Here is a 26,655-nt window from a genome sequence, read left to right as displayed (position 1 = left end):
CTACTAACACATCAAAATTAAACTCAAAATTCATTTCCTCTCAGAAGGTTTCTCCAACTTCTGGCCTCAAGCAAACTTAGGAGATAATGGGGGTCTTTTTTTTTCACAGTGGCTTCCTGTGGGGGTGTAGGCAGAAAGGTCAGAATTATAATACCTAGAGAGCTTTTTTTAAATATCCATATGCTGAGGGCTTTTCTTCCCCACATGCTGTGGGAATGAGTGCAAGAATGTATAATATAAAAATTTTCCAAGCTACCTTTAATAAAGCATCCACTACTTCCTTTTCCTATGACACTATACAGAAACATTGATTCTTGACTTTATAACTGTTTAAAAAGAAAAAAAGAAAAGATCCTGTATTTCTAATTCTAGTAAGAAATTTAGACAAAGCAGAGTAATACGTTGACTTTATAACTCTTATACATACTCAGTCACTGTGCAGTTACCTTATTTTTTAATAGTTTAGTTTTATATTTATCACCCTTACCAAACTCCTTGACAGCAGGAGTTTTATTTTTTTAATCCCAAGAAAGTATAATGCTAAATACTTGATAAAAATCAGTAAGTGTACTTTTGTGCTGACACAGGAATGAATATATTTTAAGACCATTTTACTTATTGTCACTTAACTATAAATCTCAAGTAGAATAACAAAATGTGTGTTGAAAAAAAGTTTTTTTAGATCCCAACAGAGAAAACACAGTCTAAACATTAAAGTTCAAATATTTTGTTTTATAAGAAAGTCCCCAGGTCATCATTCACTTTTACTGTAAACAAAATTATAATAAGGTTAGTTTTACTTTACTAGTTAATTTACTCATAGTAAATTGTGTAAAAATATTGAGTGGTTTGGCTGACATCTTCTGCAGAAAGATGCATCATCAGCAGTAAGAATTGATAGCTTGACAGACTATCAATAGACACAAACCCTAAAATAGACACAAATCCTAAAACAGTTGAGAACTTTCATGTATTTTAATTTAACAATAAACATCTCCATAGATAAGTCACTCAGGCACAACAAAATCGAAGCCAAACCAAACAAATCATATTTATAATCTAAATTGTATCAAAAGAGTTAAACTTTTTGATATTTGATACCATATAAATATGATTTATAATACTATTAAATACTTTGAAAATAGAATGCACATAAATATGCACTGATATACTTTGAAAATACACTGAAACTAGAATTTACATTAAAATTATTTAAAACATGTGTATTTTAGCTACTTATGTGCTAGAACTTAAGTACCACAGAGAGAAGTGGTCACATTATGAGTGCATAATATGATGAACGTTGTCATAGAAAAATGAATTATTACTGTGTGATCACAAAGTCAGCTACTCACTTTCAGTTAAAGCTTTATGAAATACGTTAGAGAGGTGTTAACTGAGCTGAGCGTTAAAGAATGGGTGGCAGTTTTGCAGGAGTGAAAGCAGAAGCTCAGAGAACCTGGTGTGTTTGAGAGGAAGGTAAGAAGGTTCATGTCCTTGAAGCATAGGAAGGTGAAGATTACAGATAGGTTCAGAGATGTTGAAAAGAGATGGAAAGCCTCATAGGCTATATGTGCATCAACATATTGGCAACAGGGAGTTAGCAAAGGTGTTTATCAAGGTAGTGGCATGAGCAAATTTATTTGTTTCTTTGATTTAGTCAGAAAACCCAAGTTGTTGAGTGGAGAATAGATCTGGTAAAGTTAGGTGGCTATGGCAAGAGTTCAGAAAATTTATTTTTAAAAGTCTGAAAAAGGCTAAAGATTAATGATATATTAAAAAGGTATTTAGGATTGATTGGATAGGAGAAAATTAAGAGATGAGTGGAAGCTTTAATACATATATGTCTGATTGAAATAAGTGCTATACTTTTCCTTAGAGGAGATTTGTTTTCTAAATAAAAATTATAGCTTACTTTTCAACTTTTAAAAACAGTGTCTGTAAAAACTATTTATCTAGCTTCCCTGGAAAGATCTCAATTGTTCTGGTTCAATCTCATTTCTCAGAAGTTAGACTTTCCAAGTTAAATGATGATGAATGATAATTATTCTGTAATGAAACCTCAACTTGGCATCAACGAACAAGACAACATGAAATGGGGATTAAAATTTTGCATCTAATTACTATATTTTAGTAATGAAGATGAACATTTTGGTACTTTTTAGATTTCAAAAGGCTTGTTCTATCATTTTTGCTTCTGTAGAAACTCTATTGAAGATTGTCTAGCACTCTATATCTTAATGGGTACAATGCAAAAAAATAAGTTAGTTTTAGGAAAAAAGGTATTAAATTTTAAAATCTTTAAAAACAAATCAACCTAATTTTAATTACATGATTGTAGGACATTTAAAGGCTGACATCAGCTGAAAATTTATGTTTCAGTGAATACTTAAAATTTTGAGAATATACAACTTACATTTTCACAAACTAAGTGAATTGCTAAAATAAGATGAAGTCTATCAAAATGTCACCATAAAATATAGCTACCTTAATATGAATAAACATGAAGAAGAACTGAATGGCTTCATAGAATGTGATAATAAAAATATGAGCATGAGAAGAGTGCCGTGTCCCTTTACATTGCCTCCAAGCTTCCCTTTTGTTGCTCTTCCTTCTGCATATGTATATTCATTTATAAGAACATAAGCAGGAAAGAAGAGCCTCAAGAAAATCCCAAAAATAATTTAACATTGTATTCTTACTGTTTTATATATCACAATTTATTTTGTATGGGGGAAATTGTCTTCAATATATGAAATTCAGGCTCATAAAATGATAGGCTAATAAAATGCAAGCTTTTATATTAAAAATAGAAAAACATATACATTATAATACTATCATGTTAGTCATTTGTGGAAGTTGTACAAAATACAGCAACCCTGTAAGGCCTATAGGACCTTAATTTAAGGAAAATGTAACTGGCTGGGGCCCAGGTGGGGGGTGCAAATATTGCAACTTTTTCATGGTTATGAGTACTATGTGGTAGATCTGAGTTTAATTTTTTTTTATTTACAATGTATTTGTTCTTCCCTAGTATAAAAGAATAGTTGAGCACAGACGAGTGTTAACCATATGGCCTGTGTTCAAATTCTATTCACACCATTTTCTAGCTTAGTCAAGTTACTAGATCTTTTTTCAGTTTTCTCTAGTGTAGAATGAAGAAAATAATGGTACTCTGAGAACTGTTTGGTTTAAATGATGCAATACTTCCTCATCATTTAAATTTTGCCAGACCAATTAAACACTAATAAATATTGACTTTTATTGTTATTCTCCAAAAATTTACATGTTATTTATTAAAATAATTAATCTCCAACTTCAAGATCTAGCGGAGAAAATATTTTGACTATTAAAATGTAATATGACTTCAACATTTAGTTATTAATTTCTTCCTCTTACCTACATGGCTTATTATGAGCAGACTGGCCTAAGAGCAGGAATAATCATCATAGCTTTGTAGTCCCCTAATTCTATAAGTTGGAAAAATAGATAGGGAACTTTTAAAAATATATAATACTTTTACGATTAATAGTGGTTTTTGAAAAAACCTTTTCTGCCTCTTGACCATGTGGTTTTCAAGATTGATTATATTTTGGATGATTTCACATTAGATAGTAAATAGACACATGTCAAACTAACCCAGAGGGAAACTGGGAGAAATTCCAATGAGTATTACTTGAATTGAACATTGTCCCCATCACTAAAATGCTAATTTACATTGGCTGTACAGCTAAAGCTATCCATGTCTGGAATGGAAGATCTAATATGTATCTTGATCATTTTTTGCCTGAACTGCAGTCAGCTGTTGCTATGGTCAATTTCTTTTCTGTATCTTTACAGTATAATAAGAATTCTAATAATATAATAATAATAATAATAGTAACAGCAGTGACAAATATTTATTGAGCATCTGTCAAATGTCTGGTACTATGTATATAATTTTGATATATACTAAATAATTTGACCATTACAGATACTAAGGCAAGTGTCAACTTGTTACTCACATTCAGTATTTTTAAGTAAGGAGTTTGAGGCTCAACAACATTAAATTTCTTGCCCAGGGTCACACAGAATAACTGGTATTATTTTATCTCAAGTGTTAGACCTGTTGTTCTGTGTTGTGATACTGTTTGAGGTATTGAATGGAAGGAGAAGGCAGATTATCTGCAAATCTAACTTTAAGAAATAGGGGCATGGATCTAGTCTCATCTTCCCCAACTGGCTAGGTAGTTTCCAACTGGCCAGCCGGAATTTTCCCATCCTGATTTAAGTAATGAGCAGACATTACACTGAAAGTCATTGCAGAATTCTAAATCCCAGCTTCTCTTATTTGTGGATTAGACTCTCTGAGTCACAATGACTATGAATCCTCTCATAACTAACAATTTCGTTAAGTAGAATTATTTCTGACCTCATGGTCCTGGCTAAAATCCATTGAAAGATATTAGCTTATGAAAAAAGTAATTAAATTCACTGTTAATGAAGAAAAATTAAATGATTCTGTATAAGCAGAATTTTAAAATAGATAATCTCCTCTAGATTGGGAGGAAAAATACTGAGATGGCAGTGAGCAATCTGAAAAAGCAATTAAAATACATTTCTATTAGAGCAGTGAAGCTATTTTATATGATACTGTGATGGTGGATATATGTCATTATATATTTGCCAAAATCCATAGAATGTACAACACAAACTCTACTGTGAACTGTGGAGTTTAATTAGTGTTAACGTTTAGTTAGTGTTAATGGGTTAGTATAATGTTAATTAGCATTGGCTAATCAATTTTAATAAGGTACCATCTTAATGCAAGATGTAAATAATAGGAGAAACTATGTGCATGTCTGTGGAATAGAAGGAAGATATAGGAACACTACTTTCCGCTCTTTTTTTGTAAACCTAAAACTTCTCTAAAAAATAAAGTCTGTTAATTAAAAAAATAAAATTTATATTCTAGGACATAAGATGAGTTAAATAGAAAATAAAATGTGTATACAAGAAGTGGTTATCTACAGTCCCTATGCTGAACTTTATAAAAGAGTGTCATTTCCAATATTCCATTTTGTCTATCATCAGACCACTTGTCTGCATTTCAAAGCCGTATCAAGAGCTCAAAATATGTATGCATGGAATTGAGTTGGAGAATGTCATCAATTCTCATACCTAACTTCCAGTAATCTTGCTGGAATGGCCCTGACAGTTTTAAAACAGCTACAAGGAAAGACTTCAACACTGTCATTTAAGTGGATGTCACAAAGTAGATTTCAGTTAAATAACAAAATGATTTAACTTTCCTTGAAGAACAATTTGCACAAAAAATGAGGAAACTATTTACATAAATGACTGGCTTGCTCATGCTAAAAGAGAATTTATCAGAATTCTCTGGCAGATTCAGTTTTGCACTCTTAATTTATTTACAGTACTTCAGATTAAAGAATTTCACAACATAAGAATATTGTAAATATTTAAGAGATGATGCCTTAGATCAGCAATTCCTAAGGACCTCTCTGTTGAAAATTTATTTTTCCCTTATACTTAAAATGAAGATTGGGACTGTTTATAAATATTCATTTCATGGATATCTTCCCACAACTCTCTTCTTACAGCAGGAGCCACCTGCTCTGAACAGCCTTAGAGTGCAAACCATACTAAAGGGAATTGGTGGATGCCAGAAGACAGTGGTGTTAAGTGTTGGCTGGCTTCTTAAGCTCCCTCCTCCATACGGCAAGTCCAAAAGTGCCTAGGCAACGAGCACTCAGAGAAATGATGGCTATTGGGCCACTACATACCTATACTCTGTAAAGTGCTTTTACAAAATTACTGTTACTAAGCATTTCTATATCTCTGGGATGAAGAGTGTCTAAAAAATTTACTCTTACATTCAGAAATTTAGGGCAGCCAATTTAATAGCTCTAGCTCTGTTTGTATTTGTTTGTTTTAGAATAAAAACAAATTTAAGCCTGACCAAAATAAGAGATAAACAATAGATTTGTAAACAATAAAGTAGTATGCAAATAAGAGATAATTTTAGCATTAAAATTCCAAATTAAATATTGTAATTTATCTAGCTTATTAAGCTTTTTTATACTTCATTTTTTATTTTTTAATAATAATCATCCTACCTGAATTCTATATGTTAAAATCGTTTAGAAGACTGCATGGTTTTTCTAGGGTTTTAGTATAGGTTGTAACAAGTCACTGTGTCATGTAATTGTGTTCATATTGTCTTGTAAATGACAGTGTCCTAAAGTGGGATGGACACAAGATTTGCAATCATCATATCTCAATTCCTTATCTAGCTCTGTCACCCTCTTAGGTGTCTGACTTGGGTTATAATTTCAGTTTGTCAACTAGAAGAAGAGAGTCCAACCTACTCACACAACATCTGAAACATACTTGTTGGTGAACGGATCCTTCACTGAGCCATTTTGAAGAACAAATGAGCTTACATATGAAAGTTTCTTTGTAAACAATAAAGTGGTATGTAAATATGCTGTAAAATATTCAGATAGTTGCAATATTTGACTAGTAATAAATGACACAAACCATGGTTATTTCTAAGTTGCTGATCATTTGAAGAAGTCTGGATTCGCAAGTTGAAACTTTTAACCCAGCTGTTCATTTATGATAAAGCTTTAAGAGTGACACCATCAGTATATATCAGGATAACCAGATTCCTCTCTTTCCATTACTTCCTCCTCATTCCTGAAGGACTTCTTGATACCAACAAGTTATGGTACCTTGACTACTATTTTAAAAGCTGGAGATCAGGAGATCAAAATCCAGAACATGAATTTCATTTTGATTAAATATGTTCCAATTTTGTTGACACTGATATTACATATTAAAAACCAGTTTTTCAATGAGCTATATTTCCAAAACAACACTATTACATAAAATAAACAGCATCATCAGAAGTTACTTTTGTATATTTTAATTTTTGTGAGACAATGTTGCATAAGAATTTTGGAATAGGAGAAGAAAGAGGGAATGATAAACAGGTAAAACCTACTTTGGGCTTTTAGTGTTTTGAGTTACTTTCATTATCAACCTGTTTTTTTTTTAAATAAATGCAAAAATAATTTTAGTATGTACGATCTTATTAAAAATGACCTTAGTCTAAGTATTTAAAGTCACTTAGTTGTTAACATTGTGTTTAAATATTTGGTCTTTAATGAAGCATTTTTTTTTCAAATTTTATTTATACAACATATTTTTTATTAAATCTTAGTTGTAACTTTAATATCATTATAATAAAGCCTTAGTACTATTCAGATTCCCTTAGAGTTTGCTAGTTAAGTTTTTTTTCTATTTAATACTTATAAAACTGGCTTAGGATGTGTATGGCTGGTGGCATCACCTTAGATACAGCTCACAAAGTGAAAGGACTTCAGGAGCATACTCTTGAGGCACAATGGGGATTTAAGTGCCTTCTCACTTGCATGTCCTAGAGAAGCTACACCTGGGCACTAAGACTTTCATTTCAATGCAAGACCTTGAGACTCTGAAAGTGGAAAAATCTTTGGAGAGACCCAAAGCTGGATTTATGTCTTAGAGACATTTATCAGAGAAGTGTGGGTACTATTTTTTTAATTAAAGGGATGGTGGTTAGATTGTTTTATCTCCATTGTTGTGTTAATGGTCATATGCTTCATTTTTGGATATTGAGTGGTAGACAATGATGGTGCAGCACACCTGAATTAACTTCTCCAAACTGCTCTGTGTGGACCCCATCAGTGCCAGAGGAAGCAGATGTAAGCTTACTATGTAGAGTCCACAAAACACATAGGCATTCATATATGTTGGGTCACCCATTAAACTGGTCACATCAGAGGGAAGGTGACTTTCATAAGCTGATAAATTTATATTCTACATCAGCTACAGTGATGAATACTGATGCCATCTGTAGCACTGAGGCTCTAACACTGGCTTGAGATTAGTGGTTATAGGAAGCAGTAGGGGTAGAAATAATGGAGACAAGATTCCAGTATTGACCTGGGCTCATGCTGGAAGCCATTACCTGTGAGCTGGTGGCATCCTTAGTTGCCATGCATCTTCTGGGTCCATCTTTTGAACAATGGCAACAGAGTTCTAGGAAGCAACTCATGATGATGGCAGAAAATCTTACTAGACAGCTTTAGAAAACAGAAGCAACCACAGTCCTTGAAAACTAATGAAGAATTAGCCTTGGTACAAATTTGCGCCGTTCAGATCAGCTATAGTTCAGGTGGCAGAGAGTAGTTATAGAAATAGCTTTTAGGTGTATCTCATCACAGACTACAACCAGTAATCACTGCCCCTTAGAGAAATCATATGAGCTGCAAAATATATGTAACTGAACCACATTTGGTAACATATTGACCACCAATGCTTGTGAAAGTTTTGAGGAATATCACCAAGGGAGGGAAGCAGAGAAGGGATAATTTGGAATGAGCTGAATTATCACCTCAGCTTTGAGATTCTAACAAAGTTAAAGAAAAACTATGAAACTTCTTCAGAGGATGCCACAGAGTCTCAGTGGATTGTGGCATCATCCTTTTGTCAAGAGCTAATGAGAATCCATTTTTTTGCTTAAAGCACAGGAAACATGGATTGATTTTATTAAACACTACATTTTTTTCTTTTGATGTCTGTATGGCATTATTTATATGTGCTACTGACTACACAGTATAGTTTGAATGTTGAACTTCCAAATGTATTTATAGTTCTTTCTATTCTTGATCATACCACTATCACATAAATGAGAAATTATTCCTTACAATAATAATTTTCTCTCAATTCAATGTTTCAGCTGCTTTGCTATATCTTAAATTATTTGATGCTGGGCTCTATATCATTTCACCTTCCATTTGTAAAAGATTTTGATTGATATTGGTTTCATATTTTATATGTCTTACTGTTAATGAGCTGTTTTACTTTTTTGATGCAATACATTGGGTCTGGGTCAAAAATCATGTATTCCTATCTTTTAACATGGCTGGAATATTACTAATTCACTTAATATAAGTGGATTTATATAGAAGCCTAGATTTAGCTATGGATTGATTGAATGCCATTTTGGTAAATGTAATTCTGAATAGCAAATAACCAAATATCTTTTATTCTATATTCAGTAAATTTTAATTTAAAGAAAAGTGATGCAAGGTTTACTTGGTAAATGCATTTTCTGAATTTCATAAATATTCTGAATCAGTAGTCACTCCTTTATGAATCTGTAAGAGGCCAAGTAACACCCTAAAATAAAGTTTCTCTTAAATTGCATTCTTATTGTAAAGAAAAATAGCATATAATTGATGAAAAAGCTCACAACATTCTTTCCTCCATCTCCTAAAATCTGGGATTATAAAAAGAGCAGCTGTACAACAAGCATTCAGGCCTTTTACTATTAGAAAGCCCATCTGTTTTTCTGTACTTTTGCCTAAATTTTTAATAATTATGTCTAGACATGTGACAAAAACACATAGAGATTAACTATTTCTTCACTGATTACAACTTTAGAAATGAACCCCATGAAAATTCACACTACATAATTTAATTAGTTTTATTTTAAATACAGAGAATGAAAATTTCATCATGAACAGGGTTTCACCACGTTGGCCAGGCTGGTCTCAAATGACCCTCCTATTTTTAACTTGGATACCTGCTATTCTGCCAAAAGACAATTTCTAGAGTAGTTTTGAATGGGTTGATTTCCCCCAGTCCCACAAACTCTGAAGCCAGTGTCTAGCTTACTAAAAAAAGAGTTATACATAATATTTAAGATGCTGAGTATTTCATAGGAAAGCTGACTGCTGCTGTAAAGTGCTCTTTAAATCTTTTTTTTTTAAATCCCTTTCTAATGAATGAAACTAGGGGAATTTCAGGGGACAGAGATGGGATTTGTTGTATGATAAACTGTATGTAGTTTTCAGTCTTTCTGTATCGAGAAGCCGTGGTTGGGGCATTTTTAAGATGGCTGGCTACTCTTGTTTTCCCTCATGATAATAAATTTGTCATAACTCAGTAACATGGACTTGCCCCTAGAGGTAGTTGTTAATAATTTTGAAATATTAAGGTCTTGCCAAGCTTCTGATGATTCAAACCTGTACTACTGATTATTAAGCAGGACAGACTGAGCTTTCTGCTGCAAATACCTTGGAGGAGAAAGTAATTTCTAAATATACAGAGAGGTAACTTGACTATATATGTTGCATCCTGTGCCTCCCTTCATATTAATATTTGATAAAGATTTTAATTCATATAAAACTTCTAAAGCAGAATCAAAGCTCCTCTTGGGGAAATGGCAAGTCTTTAGGACAGGCGAGACCCTGTATGAATAGTACCAAAGCATTACCGCATGGTAGAGAACACACTCGATTAAAAATGTTAAGCTATCTGAAAAATAAAATGTGCAAGTCTTCAGGATGGCACACAACAAAGGTTAATACTTCTTGGGACACATTTCTTAGCGGGCTTGCTGAGTGTGTAAATATAATCGACTTTTGTTTGTGTTACATGACTTTGATGACTTCATTGAAGTAAGAGTACTCTTACTGCCTCTTTTCTAAATGTTCAGGAAAAGCATTGCCAGTTCAGTCTTTTCAGAATGAGGGAGAAACATTTGCCTGCCGTATAATAATAAGACTCAGTGCTTATTTTTTAAACTGCATTTTAAAAATTGGATAGTATAATAACAATAAGGAGTAAGCCACCTTTTATAGGCACCCTGTAGTTTTATAGTTCTTAATCTAAACATTTTATATTTCCTTCTTTTGGAAAAAAACCTACATGCTACAAGCCACCATATGCACAGACTATACAGTGAGTTGAGTTGGCTCTCCCACAGTCTTTGAGGCGAATTACAAAAGTCCAGCCACTGTCATCCTCCTGAGTTATTTTGAAGTGATTTTTTTTTTTTTTTACATTTTGGCTGCAGTATTGGTGGTAGAATATACTATAATATGGATCATCTCTACTTCTGTATTTATTTATTTATTACCAGACCTCAACCACAGTCTTCTTTTTCCCCTTCCACCTCTCTTTGCCTGTAGGGTGTACTGTATGTAGTCATGTACTTTGTATTAATATATTAGAAATCTACAGATCTGTTTTGTACTTTTCATACTGTTGGATACTTATAATCAAAACTTTTACTAGGGTATTGAATAAATCTAATCTTATTAGAAAAGAAAAAAAGAAAATTTAGTCATGAAATACACAGACACACACACATACACACACACACACACGACATTCATTTGATTTTAAAATACCATTGAGTATAAGATGCGACATTAAAATGAAGATTAATGGTGTTTTGGAAAACTACATAAGTATTGATTATATAACAATCAAATTTTCAAAAATGTTATATCCAAAAATTTATGTATGTCAAAATCAACAAAACAACACTACGTTATTTCTACCCTTAATATAAGTGCATATATATATATATATATATATATAAAGATTAAAAGAATTCTGCCAGTTCTGATATTGTTATATAATCATATATAGAATATCCATATATATTGGATTAGGGTGACTAAAAATTACCAGGCAAATCTTTAACTAAGCCACCTTTCATGTCTATGCAAACCCAACTCAGTATAGGTTGCCAATCCTGCAGCCAGGGCTGCCTATAAGATAGTATTGATCTGGATCCCTGAGAACTCCTGGAATCTGGAGAACTGCTTTTTCTGCCGGGACAACACTGATGTAAGCATGACAGGGCATGAGAAGGTAAAGTGAAAGATGGTTGCTATAAGTTTGACATCTGCTTCATTTTGGTGCAGAAGACCACAATCTAGATAGACTCTTGGGCAGTACCAGATGACACTGCCCCAGATGTAATTGCCAGTAGTGAGCAAATCTATGAAGATTTGACCAACCTCAACAAGGCAGGGACAGCTGCCAAGGATGGTGAAGTCCAGGAAATCATCTGGTGTTTTATGAAGTCCGGTCTCCTGAGAAGGAGCCTGATCACCTGTTTTACAGTAACAACAGTAAGGTTAAAGTAGACATGAAAAATAAAATTGTCTCCCATTTGACAATTTTATCTTTCATATCTAATTACCCCAAAGAATCTAGTCAGAATGTCTCTGGGCATAGTTCCTTAGTTCAAGGCTTTGGGTAGTGGTCTCTTTACCAAAGACCTTCTTGAGTGAAGACAGGAAGGAACTAAGACATGACCAATGAAGATCAAGTGAGCCTAAGGTTACTTCTATCAGCCAATCTTACTCTGCAAAACTGTCCCAGGTAGCTGTCATCTTTCCAGTGGAATAGAAGATGAAGGTAACCAGTATTACAGTTTTAAAAAAATCAATGTTTTTAGCTTGACTCCTGGAGGATCCTTGTTAAGATCAAACCTGAATATTTGTCTGCTTATATTTACAGTTATATATATACTATATATAATATATACACACATATATACAATTTATATACTCTATACACACACACATATATATACACATATACAATTCAAAAATGTAGAAATTCAGATTTCTACTTCCAAATAAAATAATATAGTCATAAAATATTTCAAGCCATTTCTTATTCCACTGTGGTATAAGCTCCCCAAGTGGTAGGAGGAGTACCTATTTTCAGAATCCCTTCCTTCCTTACCAATGTGTGTCTGTGACATACCCTTAATGTCCTTGATAATGTCCAATTATGTCTTTCACTGCATCACCTTCCTAAAGCATGTTCTAGTTACTTGGCTTTTCCACCTGGGAACAATATCAATTTTAGTATAATTACCTGTCTTTCTCTTTTTTTGCCAGAATAATATGAAAAAGAAGTGATGTGCAATTAACAATAATTATTATATCTACTTACATACATATAATTGCATTTTTGTATTCTCAAGAATGTATACTTTTAGAGTTACAGGTTACATGTGTAAAAGACAAACAGCTTCAGAGTTAAATACATCCATGACATTCATAATATTTAGATAAGAAACATTAAGAGTAAAGGACAAGACAGCAGGTTCCATCTGGCCCTACAAATGGAAATAAAAAACTTACTATCTTTTTTTTTTAAATCCTGGTCTGTATTGATTCTCATCTTTTAAGCCACTATCACCAAGAGTCTTAAAAATAAGAAAGAAAGTTTAGGCTTATTTATCAACATTCATTCACAGCACCATCAATGACCTAGAAGAATCTGCACCTTCCTTGACTTCTTAGATCACCTGTTTTCTAGCCCCTTCTATGGACTTTCTGGAGCCCCAGACCTCTCCCAACATCCTCTCTATTTTCCTGCTCCCCTTGGCATTTCCCTCTTTACTTTTTTCATGTTTAATATGTTTTATAAAAAAGAAAAGTCATTATATGAGAATTTAAAGTAATATGAAGGTGAGGAATCTAAAGCTGGATAATTTAGTGCCAGCAAAGGATGGTTTAATGTTTTCCCAAAGAGATTGACTTTAAAAATGTCAAGATAACAGGAGAAGCAACCTCTGTTAACCAAGAGGCAGCAGATAAGTTCCCAGGCACCATTAAGAAAATTGTTGAGAAAAAAGGACACCTTTCTGAACCTGTTTTTAATGCAGAGATAAGTGCCCTATTCTGAAAAACAAAAACAAAAACAAACAAATAAAAAAAACAGACAAAAAATGCCACAAGGGACATTTATTAGTAAGGAAGAGAGGCGAGCACCAGGATTTAAGACAGAAAGTAATAGGCTAACTGTAATATTTTGTGCAAATGCAGTCAGTTTATAATCAGGATTGCCCTATTAAAGCCTTGAAAGGAAAAGATAAATACCAGCTGCCAGTCTTTTGGTTGTACAATAAGAAGGCCTGGACAATGAGAATCCTTTTTCTGGAATGGTTCCATTGATGCTTTGTCCCTGAAGTCAGGAAGTACCTTGTTAGTAAGGGCTTGCCTTTTAAAGTTCTTTTGATATTGCACAATGCCCCTGGCCACCCGGAACCCCATGAGTTCAATACCAAAGACCTCAAAGTGTTCTACTTGCCCTGAAACACACGTTTCTAATTCAGCCTGTAGATGAGAAGGTCATAAGAACCTATAAGGTTCATTACACATGTTACTCTATGGGAAGTATTTTCAATGCTGTGAAAGAGAACCCCAATAGACAGAACACCAGGAAAGTCCATTGAAGATGTCATTGTTCTTATAGAAAAATCCATGAAAGCCACGGAAGCCATCAGATTCCTGCTGGAGAAAACTATCCAGATGTTGCACATGTCTTCACAGGATTTACAACAGAGCCAGCCAAGAAAACTATGAAAGAGATTGTGGATATGGCAAAAAAAGGTGGTGAATAAAGGGTTTTCAGATATAGATTTTGTAGAAATTCAAGATCTAATAGACATCACACCACAGGAATTAACAGAAGATGACTTTATGGAGATGGGAGCTTCCAAACCAGTGCCAGAAAACAGAAAGTATCTGATTATTCAAGAATTCCTTTGCTTTTTATGACATGGGCCCTTCTATGATACAAGCACTGAAATAAAGCAAATGATGGAAAAAGGATTGGTACCATATGGAAATATTTTTAGATAAATGAAAAAGCAAAAGTCAGAAAGAAATTATGATGTATTTCCATAAAGGTACATGGAGAGTGCCTGCTTCTCCTTTCTCTCCTTCCATCTCCTTCACCTCTTCTGCCTCTGTCATGGAGACAGCAAGAACAGCCCCTTCTCTTCCTTCTTCTCAGCCTAATCAATGTGAAGATAATGAGGATGAAGACTTTTATAACGATTCACTTTCATCTAATGGATAGTAAATAAATTTTCTCTTTTCTATGATTTTCTTAATAACATTTTCTTTTCTCCAGCTTACTTTGTCATACAAATACAGTATATGATACACATAACCACAAAATGTGTGTCAATTAACTCTTTATGCTATTGGTACATCTTCCAGTCAACAGCAGGCTATCAGTAGTTAAGTTTAGGGGAATCAAAAGTTATACATGGATTTTTGACTGCACAGGGCGTCAGCACCCCTAAGCCTCTCATTGTTCAAGGGTCCAGTGTACATGTATAGATATTAGTGACAAAGGAAGAAGTGTGTAAACACTCAATTAATATCTTATAATAAGTGATATAAAACCTTCAGTTGAATTTTTGAGTATTCAAGCTTGAGCTTAATTTGGAATATGGGCAAGAGGGAGTACATACAAAAACAAAGGTGTTTGTCTTTTAAAAAATTTTTGAGTTTTTCCTTTTGAGTTCATGCAAAAATGAGAAGGTTGCACCCTCTCCCCACAACCACCCAAGATTTGAAATGTGTAAGAAAACAGAGGCAAGGGAGGAGAAAACATACATGGTATGAAAAAAAATAAAATAATAGAAAAGTGGAAAGACTTAAGAAGTTAACTAATACTTAATTTTAAGTTGTTCATTTTGTAGAAGTGCAGCACAACTTTTGCTCAGACATTATGCAATGATACATAAAAGTCTTGGGAAGGGAGGAGGCCGGCTGGTAGGTAGGTGGAGGGTGATAATTTTGTATGTACATAAAATAAAGTGGTGATGTTTCTCATATAGTTCAGTCACAAAGCAAAGGAAAAAAGTGAAATGAGACTGGAGGGGGAAGAATCAGGATCCAAGGCATAGCATGTTAGCTTGGGGGAACCAGCCCCTGGCTACTGCAGCCATTCCAGCTAGAACATCAGACACGTGAGTGGGGACACTAGTTAAGACGACTCCAGGTGTTATCTGACTGCGGTTGCATGAAAGACCTCCAAATGAAACCACGTAGCTGAGGCCCACCAACCCACAGAGGTGTGAGACAGACAATTAAAACATCACCATATGAAGACACTAAATTTTGGGTTTGTTGCACAGCAATAGATTATTGGAACACACTCCTTTTCCAGATTACTAATGAGACCATATTTTCTCCTTGTTGATTCTTTCCAATTTATTCATTAAACATTTATTAAAAGTCATCTCCTATGACAGGCTCTGGGTATAATAAGGTAAATAAAACATCATACTTTCCTCCTATGGACTACCCTCAGTTATATAATTTCTTCTCTTGAAAAATCTTGAGGGGAATTAATAGATATTTTAGTATTTGCTATTAGAACAATTAGCTAATACTCTGTAATAAGTTAATTTAGACCATTTTTTTCAAATTAGCTGGAGAAAATTTTGTTTTTTAAAATAAATTATAATGCATAAAATATAGATACAGGTGAAATATTTGTATAACCTCCTGGTGAGTGAGGTTATACAAATATCAAGAAACAAAAAGCCATGAATCAAAAAATTTAAAGAGTTGACTCCATGAATGGAAAAAAAAACTTTATTGTGGCAGAAAGCATAATAAACAGAATAAAAGAACAAATATTTGAAAGAAAATAATTGTATACCTATGACAGAAAAAATGTTAAGAATGTTTAATATTAAAGAGCTCCTAGATATTTATAATAAAATGGCAAACCAAAAAAATATGGAAATGCAATTTATGGAATAAGAAATGAAAATTAGAAATGAACATATAATAACATATTTAAAATCATTAATAGGAAGAATAAAATTTGAAAGAAATTCTCCTTAAGAGAATTTTTTCCAATAAGATCTTAAGGTCAATAATGTCTAGGACATCTCTTAATTCAGTTTCATACAGGGAACAGGCAGTCTGTTATGCAACTTGATTGCTAAAATCTTTTCTAAATTCAGTATTATTGTACTTTGTGTCCAAGTAGTAATATAATCATCTTGGAAAATACTTACTTTCCAAAATAAAATCATCTTGGTAAATACTTATTTTCCAAAATAGTTACAATGTAGTATAAAGTGAAAAGAGGATAATCTTTGTGTATAAGTAATATAAACAACCTTAAAATTGTCTGTTAAAATTCTACAAATCCCACAGCTGAGCACATTATACAGAAAAAAAAAGCATCAGTATATGTGGATATATATCTCATGCTTACATTTGCATTGTTTGAAAAAACATAAATGCCAATCAATAAGAATTGTTAAATAAAAAAGCATATATCCAAATTGTGTAGTATTATAGTATGCAGCTATTAACATGTGTGTTTCATTTATAATTGTTGACTTGGAAAAATACTTATATTGTTAAATGGGAAAAATTAAATGTGAAGTAATTATGGCATGATTCATTTTTACTGCCCAAGGTAATTTACAGATTCAATGCCATCCCTATCAAGCTTCCAATGACTTTCTTCACAGAATTGGAAAAAACTACTTTAAAGTTCATATAGAACCAAAAGAGAGCCTGCATTGCCAAGACAATCCTAAGCAAAAAGAACAAAGCTGGAGGCATCACACTACCTGACTTCAAACTATGCTACAAGGCTACAGTATCCAAAACAGCATGGTACTGGTACCAAAAGAGAGATATAGACCAATGGAACAGAACAGAGCCCTCAGAAATAACATCACACATCTACAACCATCTGATCTTTGACAAACTTGACAAAAACAAGAAATGGGGAAAGGATTCCCTATTTAATAAATGGTGCTGGGAAAACTGGCTAGGCATATGTAGAAAGCTGAAACTGGATCCCTTCCTTACACCTTATACAAAAATTAATTCAAGATGGATTCCAGACTTAAATATTAGATCTAAAACCATAAAAACCCTAGAAGAAAACCTAGGCCATTCCATTCAGGACATAGGCATGGGCAAGGACTTCATGACTAAAACACCAAAAGCAATGGCAACAAAAGCCAAAATTGACAAATGGGATCTAATTAAACTAAAGAGCTTCTGCACAGCAAAAGAAACTACCATCAGAGTGAACAGACAACCTACAGAATGGGAGAAAATTTTTGCAATCTACCCATCTGACAAAGGGCTAATATCCAGAATCTACAAAGGACTTAAACAAATTTGCTAGAAAAAAATCAAACAACCCCATCAAAAAGTGGGCAAAGGATATGAACAGACACTTCTCAAAAGAAGACATTTATGCAGCCAACAGACACATGAAAAAATGCTCATCATCACTGGCCATCAAAGAAATGCAAATCAAAACCACAATGAGATATCATCTCACACCAGTTAGAATGGCGATCATTAAAAAGTCAGGAAACAACAAGTGCTGGAGAGGATGTGGAGAAATAGGAACACTTTTTCACTGTTGGTGGGACTCTAAACTAGTTCAACCATTGTGGAAGACAGTGCGGCGATTCCTCAAGGATCTAGAACTAGAAATACCATTTGACCCAGCCATCCCATTACTGGGTATATACCCAAAGGATTATAAATCATGCTGCTATAAAGACACATGCACATGTATGTTTATTGCAGCACTATTCACAATGGCAAAGACTTGGAACCAACTCAAATGTCCCTCAATGACAGACTGGATTAAGAAAATGTGGCACATATAAACCATGGAATACTATGCATCCATAAAAAAGGATGAGTTCATGTCCTTTGTAGGGACATGAATGAAGCTGGAAGCCATCATTCTGAGCAAACTATTGAAAGGGCAGAAAGCGAAACACCGCATGTTTTCATTTATAGGTGGGAATTGAACAATGAGAACACGTGGACACAGGGTGGGTAACATCACACACCAGGGCCTGTTGTGGAGTGGGTCAAGGGGGGAGGGATAGCCTTAGGAGATATATCTAATGTAAATGATGAGTCAATGGGTGCAGCACACCAACATAGCACATGTATACATATGTAACAAACCTACACGTTGTGCACATGTACCCTAGAACCTAAAGTATAATAATAAAAATCATAAAATAAAAAAGTGCATGTAATAAATTTGTATATTTGGATATACTGATCTAGCATAGATAACATATATAAAAATGTACATAAAACTTAGCAGTATTTGACTAAGAGGTAAAAGATTAAAAGGAGTTAAAGATGGTTACATTTATTCTACATATATTTGCCACATTTAAATATATTATTTTTCTACTTTTAAATATCTTATTTCTCATATCATTTGAACCTATAATTCTACTTCTCAGAAGTCATCTTAAGGAAATGATAAAAAAGTCAGAAAAGAGTGGAGAACAAATATTGTAATCCATATTATATAAATTGACTAAGTTGAAAATACCCAAAAAATTCAGCCACAGGGAACTGATTAAGTAAATCAACTTGAAGTCTTAAATATGACACTTGTTCACATCAAAAGTATGTCTTTCAAAGACCTTTTAATGATCTTGGAAAATAATAGCTTTTAATGATCTTGGAACATAATGATCTTGGAAAATGATATTGGAAAATAGTTTTAATGATCTTGGAAAATATGATAATTGTTCATGTTAAAAGTATGTCTTTCAAAGAGCTTTTAATGATCTTGGAAAATAGCTACTAATCTTGGAAAATACTTGGATGTAGTATAAAATGAAAAAAGGAAGATAATCTTTGTGTACAAGTAATAATACGAACAACCTTAAAACACAATTATGCCTATAGACACACACACACACATACACACAGAAAGAAGAAAACAATCTAGAAGAAAACTATTGTGATGAAATCTTGCCAGGATAAGGAGTGATATTAGTTTCATTTTACTTTTTAGACTTTTCTATAATTTCTGAAATTTTTATAAGTGTCATTGGTTTTCTAATTCTCCCAAAGAATGTATCACAGCCAACATGAAAATATCACGAGTCAGGAATTTTGTGAATTCTTTAAAAAGGGATTAGTTGATTATCCTTCTAATTAAGGTAAAACTTTGTTTCTGATATCTGCATAAAATTAATTATTTCACATGCTTATTCACCAAGTTCATTATGCATAAAACAAAATTAAACAAACAAAAACGACTCCATGAAGTAGTACTGAATATAATGAATATCCTGAATTCTAAAACTCAATGAAAAAGAAACTACTTGATTAATTGCTTAAATAATTATAAAAATGAAATTCAAGAAATAATTTGGGAAGATTTGAGTACTAATAAAAACAGGTAATAGTTCAGCAAATTGAAGACAACAGAATGAATTAACACTGTTGGAAAAAAACTTGCCTTCAAACAGCAAATATTTCCACTTTTCCGCAGATGCCATAGTCTTTCACGCCTTATGCAATATAGCCTAACCAAATATTTAGATAATCTGGGAATTCAATTTAATGAAACAGCCTCTTTTCCAGTACATTATTAGTAATACATTAGTTTTCACAGTGATTTAGCAAATTTTTCTTTCTAATTATTTTGGTTGAACTAACGTCAGCACCCTGTAGACTGTTCTTGGTGCAAAAGAATATTTCTTCCACTCAGGTCTCAGAGTTTGGAAGGATTTAGCTAGAGATTTTAAATTTGCACTAGTTAATCCATCCCATGAATCATTAACTTAGTATAAAAAATAAACAGTGGCTTGGGTTAAGCACAGCAATTTAAATATTTTGCAGAGATTCAGGAGGAAATTTAAAATGGTCAGTAGTTTTGAAAGAAATAATAGCGTACTTTGTCAAGTATTCCAGATAAGGGAGGTAGATACTATATGAATAACATGCTAGTTATTACTACATGAATATTAAAATAAAAGCAATAAAAATAAAATGTAAGCACTAGAGGAATAATAAAAAATATTGATGAGCTGCTGATCACTATTACTCATAAGAAGCATGGTTTTGTTTGTTTTCTTAAAATTTGGACCACTTTCTTGTATCATATCTCATTTTTGATGGATTTTTTTTTTCACTTAGGTTCAAAAGCCCACTGAATGTTTCATAATGTAATAAACATTAAAAACTAGTAATTATATGCATTAGATTATCTACAGTAATGTCAATTCTTTTTTTGTAGACAAGCATGGTGCTTAGCTATTAAAGAAAATAAATGTTAGTGGCCAAATCTCCAATGTGTATATGCAAAGCTATCTACATTTAATATTCATTACTGATGTTTAAAATTTCAGGTTTAACATGGACATTCTTTACCATGAAAATCATAAAATGTAGTTATATTTCACTATGTGTTTGTTAGAACCATATGGAATTGCCATTTTTAAAAAATATAAATGTTGAACATGGCCAATTTGGTATGCATTTACCTAATACTTAGTTCTCCCCAGATCTTAAATTCGTCTTTAGGTACACTATGGATTGTAGAATTAGGCATACTGAAGACAACATTTTAAATTTTTTAATGTGTAAACTTAATTGTATAAAGCTTGAAGTTCTTTATTAGTTCAAGCTTCATATTTTCTATGGCCCTGCTAGACAAGAATGAGATGAAACTCTGCCCTCTGTGAGACTCTATCAATTTTGTTAATAAATGATTCTGCAATTTATTTTTCCTGTTAACACTATACAGGTGTGCCAAGCAAGAGATGTATTGTACTGGTTCTAGTCTCAGTTCGGTATCAGAATGACTAGAGCAGCCTGGGGAGATAATCAAGCTTTTGTATTCTCCATAAACCCTTCTAACAACAAGCTGGTGAATATAAGAGACCCCAGCAGACAGCCAGTCAAATTTAAGCTTCTATACAAAGACTTCATCTATAGAAGCTTATGAGCAGCAACAACTGAAGAGCAGTCTTTGAGATTTGCGCATGTATCTAACAAACATACTTTTCCTAATTCCTTTTACAAAAATTATATCTTAGTAGAAAAATATGGTCACTCTTTAACAAATTTTTAAAAATTAAACAATTTGATTTACAATATGTTTGCTTCTCTTTTCTCCTCCTTCCTCCTCTCCCATTGCCACCCTTTCCCTCCCTTTTCTTTGTCCTTTTCATTTTAATGTCCAAGGCTATTCAAGAAACTACATGATTTTCCTTACTCCTACTTTAAAAATGGTGAAAAATTTGCATTGAATTCAAAGTTTAGCCACCATTGTGGCTGATGCCCAACTCTTCTTTTCTTCTTTACTGTAAGCATTATCGTAGCCTCGGCAAAGAAATCCACAGGGGCTGGCAAACAGGCTCTTTCCAAAAGAGAATGTGTTTATAAACAAGTGTTTGTCCTCTCTATTCAACCTTTACCTATTCAAGGAACAAAAGCTAACTTTATTCATACTTTGCTATAATTTTTCCTCTTACTATTTTTGGTGAAGGGTAACAGGAAAAGTAAGATTTGAATTTTTTCAAGTAGATTGTATGGTAACATTTACATTCATTCATTTATTCATTCTAATCAACCTCAGTTCCTGAATCTTTGATGTCTCTTATAGGTGAAAGGATTTTTAATGCACCTGTGAGCCAATTTTTGGTTTCTGAAGAGGAGGAAGGATGCAGAGTAAAAGGAAATGTAAAAGTGTTGTACACCAGCTCTCAGTAACCTTAGAAGATTTATATGATGCTGCAACAAGGAAACAGGCTCTGCAAAATAATATGCTTTGTGACAGGTGTGAAGACAGAGGTGGGGAAAAAAAAGGAACAGTACAGTGCTGTCATAATTGCCAAGGTATTGGAATGCAATTAAGAATTCATCAGATAGAACCCGGAATGGCTCAGCAAATTCAAGCTGTGTGCATGGAGACCCAGGGCCATGGGGAACAGATCAGTCCTCAAGATAGATGTAAAAGCTGCAACAGAAAGAAGATAGTTTTGGGAGAAGATGATTCTAGAAATTCATATTGACAAAAGCATGAAAGATGGCCAGAAAATAACATCTCATGATGAAAGAGACCAAAAACCAGGACTGGAGCCAGGAGATATTATCATTGCATTAGATCAGAAGGACCATGCTGTTTTTACTTGACAAAGAAAAGACCTTTTCATATGTATGGATATACAGCTAGTTGTAGTATTGCATGGCTTCTGAAAACCAATATCCACTCTTGACAACTGAACCATAGTCATCATCTCTCATCCAGGTCAAACTGTCAAGCATGGAGCCATCAAGCGTGTGTTAAATGAAGGCAGGCCAATTTATTGTAGACCACATGAAGAGTCACTTAATCATTGAATTTAAGGTAAACTTTCTTGATAATGGCTTTCCCTTTTTTGACAAACTCCTTGCTGGAAAAACTCCTAAAAAAGAGTAAAGAAGTAGAAGAGACTGATGAGATGAATCAAATAGAATTTGTGGACTTTGATTCAAATCAGGAAAGGTGATGCTGATGCCACTACAGTGCAGAAGCAAATGTGGGACCATTACAATGGAAAAGCATGAGGATGATAAACATCATTTCAGAGGTGTTCAGTGTCAAACATCTTAATGGGACCAGTGATAATACTCGCTGCTGGCATTTTATGGGCAGTAGTGAATGAGCAAAGGACTGTAATCCTAATATGCTCACTACTTGCTATTGTTTTTGTTTTACTATTCAACTAGAGTAGTGTTTTAAAAATTAAAGGAAGAATAAATACAAATTTTTTAAAAGTTGACAAGGATGAGCATGGCCAACAAACCTCTCTCCACTTTGGCAACAAATAGTTTTAAATTTGGTTTCCAGAGTAAGTTAATAGAAGGTATAACACAGAGAACCAGAAATACAAAGTTCTCTATTAGTGAGATATCAGAAGTGATTATTGCTGATTATTATCTGATATTTTATAAAACAATCTCTTTTGAGATATTAAATATATACTGAGATTCATAAAATGGTAGATACCTAAATTATCTCATTTAGTAAATCAGTGGGGCTATTTAATCCAGATAATTTAAACCCTAAGAATAATTTTATTTTCCAGTAGATTGACTTTTACTTATTTTATTTATTTTCTTTTACATAAACTCAGAGGGAATTACACTTTTTAAGACCATGTCATTTAATATTTCCAGTTTTAAAGAGAAATAGAGTATTTGGCATAATGAATGCCTATTTTACTATTTGTCTTTATGTCATATGTAATTTTTCCTCTTAAAGTTTATTTTAAATGTGTTTCAAAGTCCAATAAAGGGAACACTAATACAGATTGTAATTGTATTTCAGTAATTTAAACAATTCATTCTATAACTGTGTAACTTTAAGCATCTTTACACAAATTATATATATTGAAAGGACAGGTTCCTTCTTTAAGTTTTCCATTAGCATGTTTGGAAATATTTTCCCTACATGGAGCTTAAACATGTTATTTGTGGCATGGAAGCACCTGAGAGATTTCTTTGGTTCACAACACTCAGGATACAGGGGACATGATCCCAGTGATGAGCTGTTTACTTTGTATAAAGAGAATAAATACAATACTCATAAATGTAAACACCCTGCTTACTTTCAGGCCAGCTGGAATTGGAGTGACTGAATAAGACAAATGGGCTTAGGTTTAACATCTTTATTTTTAAACCCTTTCTAAGAGTAATTATGCCCTTGTACATGCTGTATAACCTTTATTTCTAACCACAATGGGACTTATTTCTCCATCAGTTTTACCACAGTTTTGGACTAAATTCCTCTATTTGCTTATTTATTTACAATTCATTGTCTTTTTTCTGTTCCACTCTACTAGAATCCCAAACCTCCACTTACCTCTGTTGCTAGAGATAAGTTATGTGTATCAGCACACTCTGACAAAATTACTCTTAAGCTAGGATTTTGACCTTAGACTTATGTGCTATTCTACCTTGGTAAAGCTCAAGAATACACACACACACACACACACACACACACACACACACACACACTCACATTTGATTACATTAAAATACACCTAAATTCCATGCTTCATTAATCATTTTCCATGAATTTTATATTAATCCTGTACATTAATGAGAGCTTTTAACAATTTCCTTTTCTACTGTTGAAACTTCAGTCTTCTCCTATTTAACCCATTTTTGGACCTTTGATCCATGTCAAGATAGCCTGTGAAGACTGTTGAACTATTTGGCAAGATCTCCCAAGCAGTGGTTTACAAATTGTGTGGCTTCACTACTATTAGGCTGTTCAATTAATTCAATGGGCTATGAACAGATTTATAATTGAAATGGAAGAGAATAAAATAAATCAGATTGAATTTTATAATTTTTATGTTACACTGCAAATGAAAAACTTGCAAAATTTTCAGTGTTTGTATGAATGTGTATGTATATGCTTGTGGTAAATATATTACTTTTATTACTTACTCTGGTTTTTATTTGAAAAGTTTTAAAGCCTAGAGCAGGATTTCTCATGCAAGAGTTACCAAATAATCCATTTAAAACATAGGTAATAATAATAATAGTAATAAAAGTATGCATAGTATTTGCTTATATCGATTTATGTAATAAAATATACACGTACAAAGATATGCAACAATAATTTATAAAGATTAGGAATAAATTTATTATTCATTTTACTTTACGTAGTAAAAATGCCAGAAAGTTCCAGTTAAATAATACAATTTAAATAACATTAACATGGCACATGCACCTGCTTTCCTGAATTTAAACTGACCAGGTTGTGTTTAATAATATGAAGCTGTATTAGCACCTTTTAATTTTCAATTGCTATTGATTTTATCTTTTAATATTAAGAATGTTGTGTCGTCCTTGAATCACTGTGAAAGTCATTCAGTTATTATGCACATTTGCCATGGCACTTGTTACTAAAAACTGCAGTAAGCTGATACGTTCTGAGAGTGGACACAGTTCGTGCACTCACAATTTGAACATGATATTTACTGCAGTTGTGCAGGACGTTTTTATTTTTCAATTTAGCATGCTTACACACTTTTTTTTTTTTTTTTTTTTTTTTTTTTTTGAGACGGAGTCTTGCTCTGTCACCCAGGCTGAAGTGCAGTGGCGCGATCTCGGCTCACTGCAAACTCCGCCTCTCGGGTTCACGCCATTCTCCTGCCTCAGCCTCCCGAGTAGCTGGGACTACAGGCGCCGGCCACCACGCCCGGCTGATTTTTTGTTTTTTTTTTTTGTTTTTTTTTTTGTTTTTGGTAGAGACGGGGTTTCACCGTGGTCTCGATCTCCTGACCTTGTGATCCGCCCGCCTCAGCCTCCTGCTTATACACTCTTAACCCATACAGTATTTCCATTCTCTGATCTCTTTTTTCTATCTGAACTGATGCATAACTTTTGTTTTATATCATTCCTTGGCTTCATTTGACTCTCACTCAGAACAAATGCAGTAGAAAACGACAAGTAATTGAAAACAACAAAATTCTTAGGAGAAAAGATGCTCACAAAATGATCCAGAACACGAGTGGATTAATTCCCTTTGCGCTTATCTTTGAAATACAGAACACAAAACTTAACATCTGTCATAGAACCTTCCAGAATGTATTCATAGAGCTTAGGATGTCCATAAGTGCCAATGTGGAAATCCTGATCTAGATAATTTCTCCACATTTTGTAACTGCAGGTGTGTGAGTGTTTCATATGTACCAACTACCTGTAGAAAAGTAATCTGTGATAAGAAAAACATTGAAAGAAATCAAATGTTTATGCAGGAATTATACATATTCAAAATTAATACTATCTCTATGCTAAAAATAAATAAATGCCTATAAAATATTTTAAAATAGATACCATTACTAACACAAGACAGCAATTATACTGTACTTGTAACAAAATATTCTTTCTAAAACTTACTAGAATTCCAACAATTCTAGTATGTATACAATGAGCTTTGTAAAATGGTTAAGTTTTACATGGCAGGAGAACACTAAATTGCAATGCTAAGTGAACGCTACTCCCTAATTTTAGGTTGTGAATGCCAAATTATAATGATCTCTATTTACTCTCTTGAGAAGTTACTAGTATAGCCCTCAAGTGAACATAAGAGTGAAAAACAGTGTAAATTAATGGTACTAGAGTGCATATTTTTTAAAAATCAGTTTGCAACCACAAGAATTCATGTGGG

At 33.2% G+C, this 26,655-nt stretch overlaps 1 protein-coding gene and 1 pseudogene across 1 annotated transcript in view; one reads left to right on the top strand and one right to left on the bottom strand.

The window, feature by feature from the left end:
- The window catches only part of OLFM3 (olfactomedin 3), a 194,362-nt gene that overhangs the window by 67,030 nt on the left and 100,677 nt on the right, over positions 1–26,655 (bottom strand). The gene's annotated exons all lie outside the window — the stretch shown is intronic.
- LOC101057052 (dnaJ homolog subfamily A member 1-like) lies at positions 1,395–23,164 on the top strand (annotated as a pseudogene).

Source organism: Pan troglodytes, chromosome 1 (assembly GCF_028858775.2).
Source record: "Pan troglodytes isolate AG18354 chromosome 1, NHGRI_mPanTro3-v2.0_pri, whole genome shotgun sequence".
Classification (NCBI taxonomy): Eukaryota; Metazoa; Chordata; class Mammalia; order Primates; family Hominidae; genus Pan; species Pan troglodytes.
This window is presented reverse-complemented; position numbering and strand designations above follow the sequence as displayed.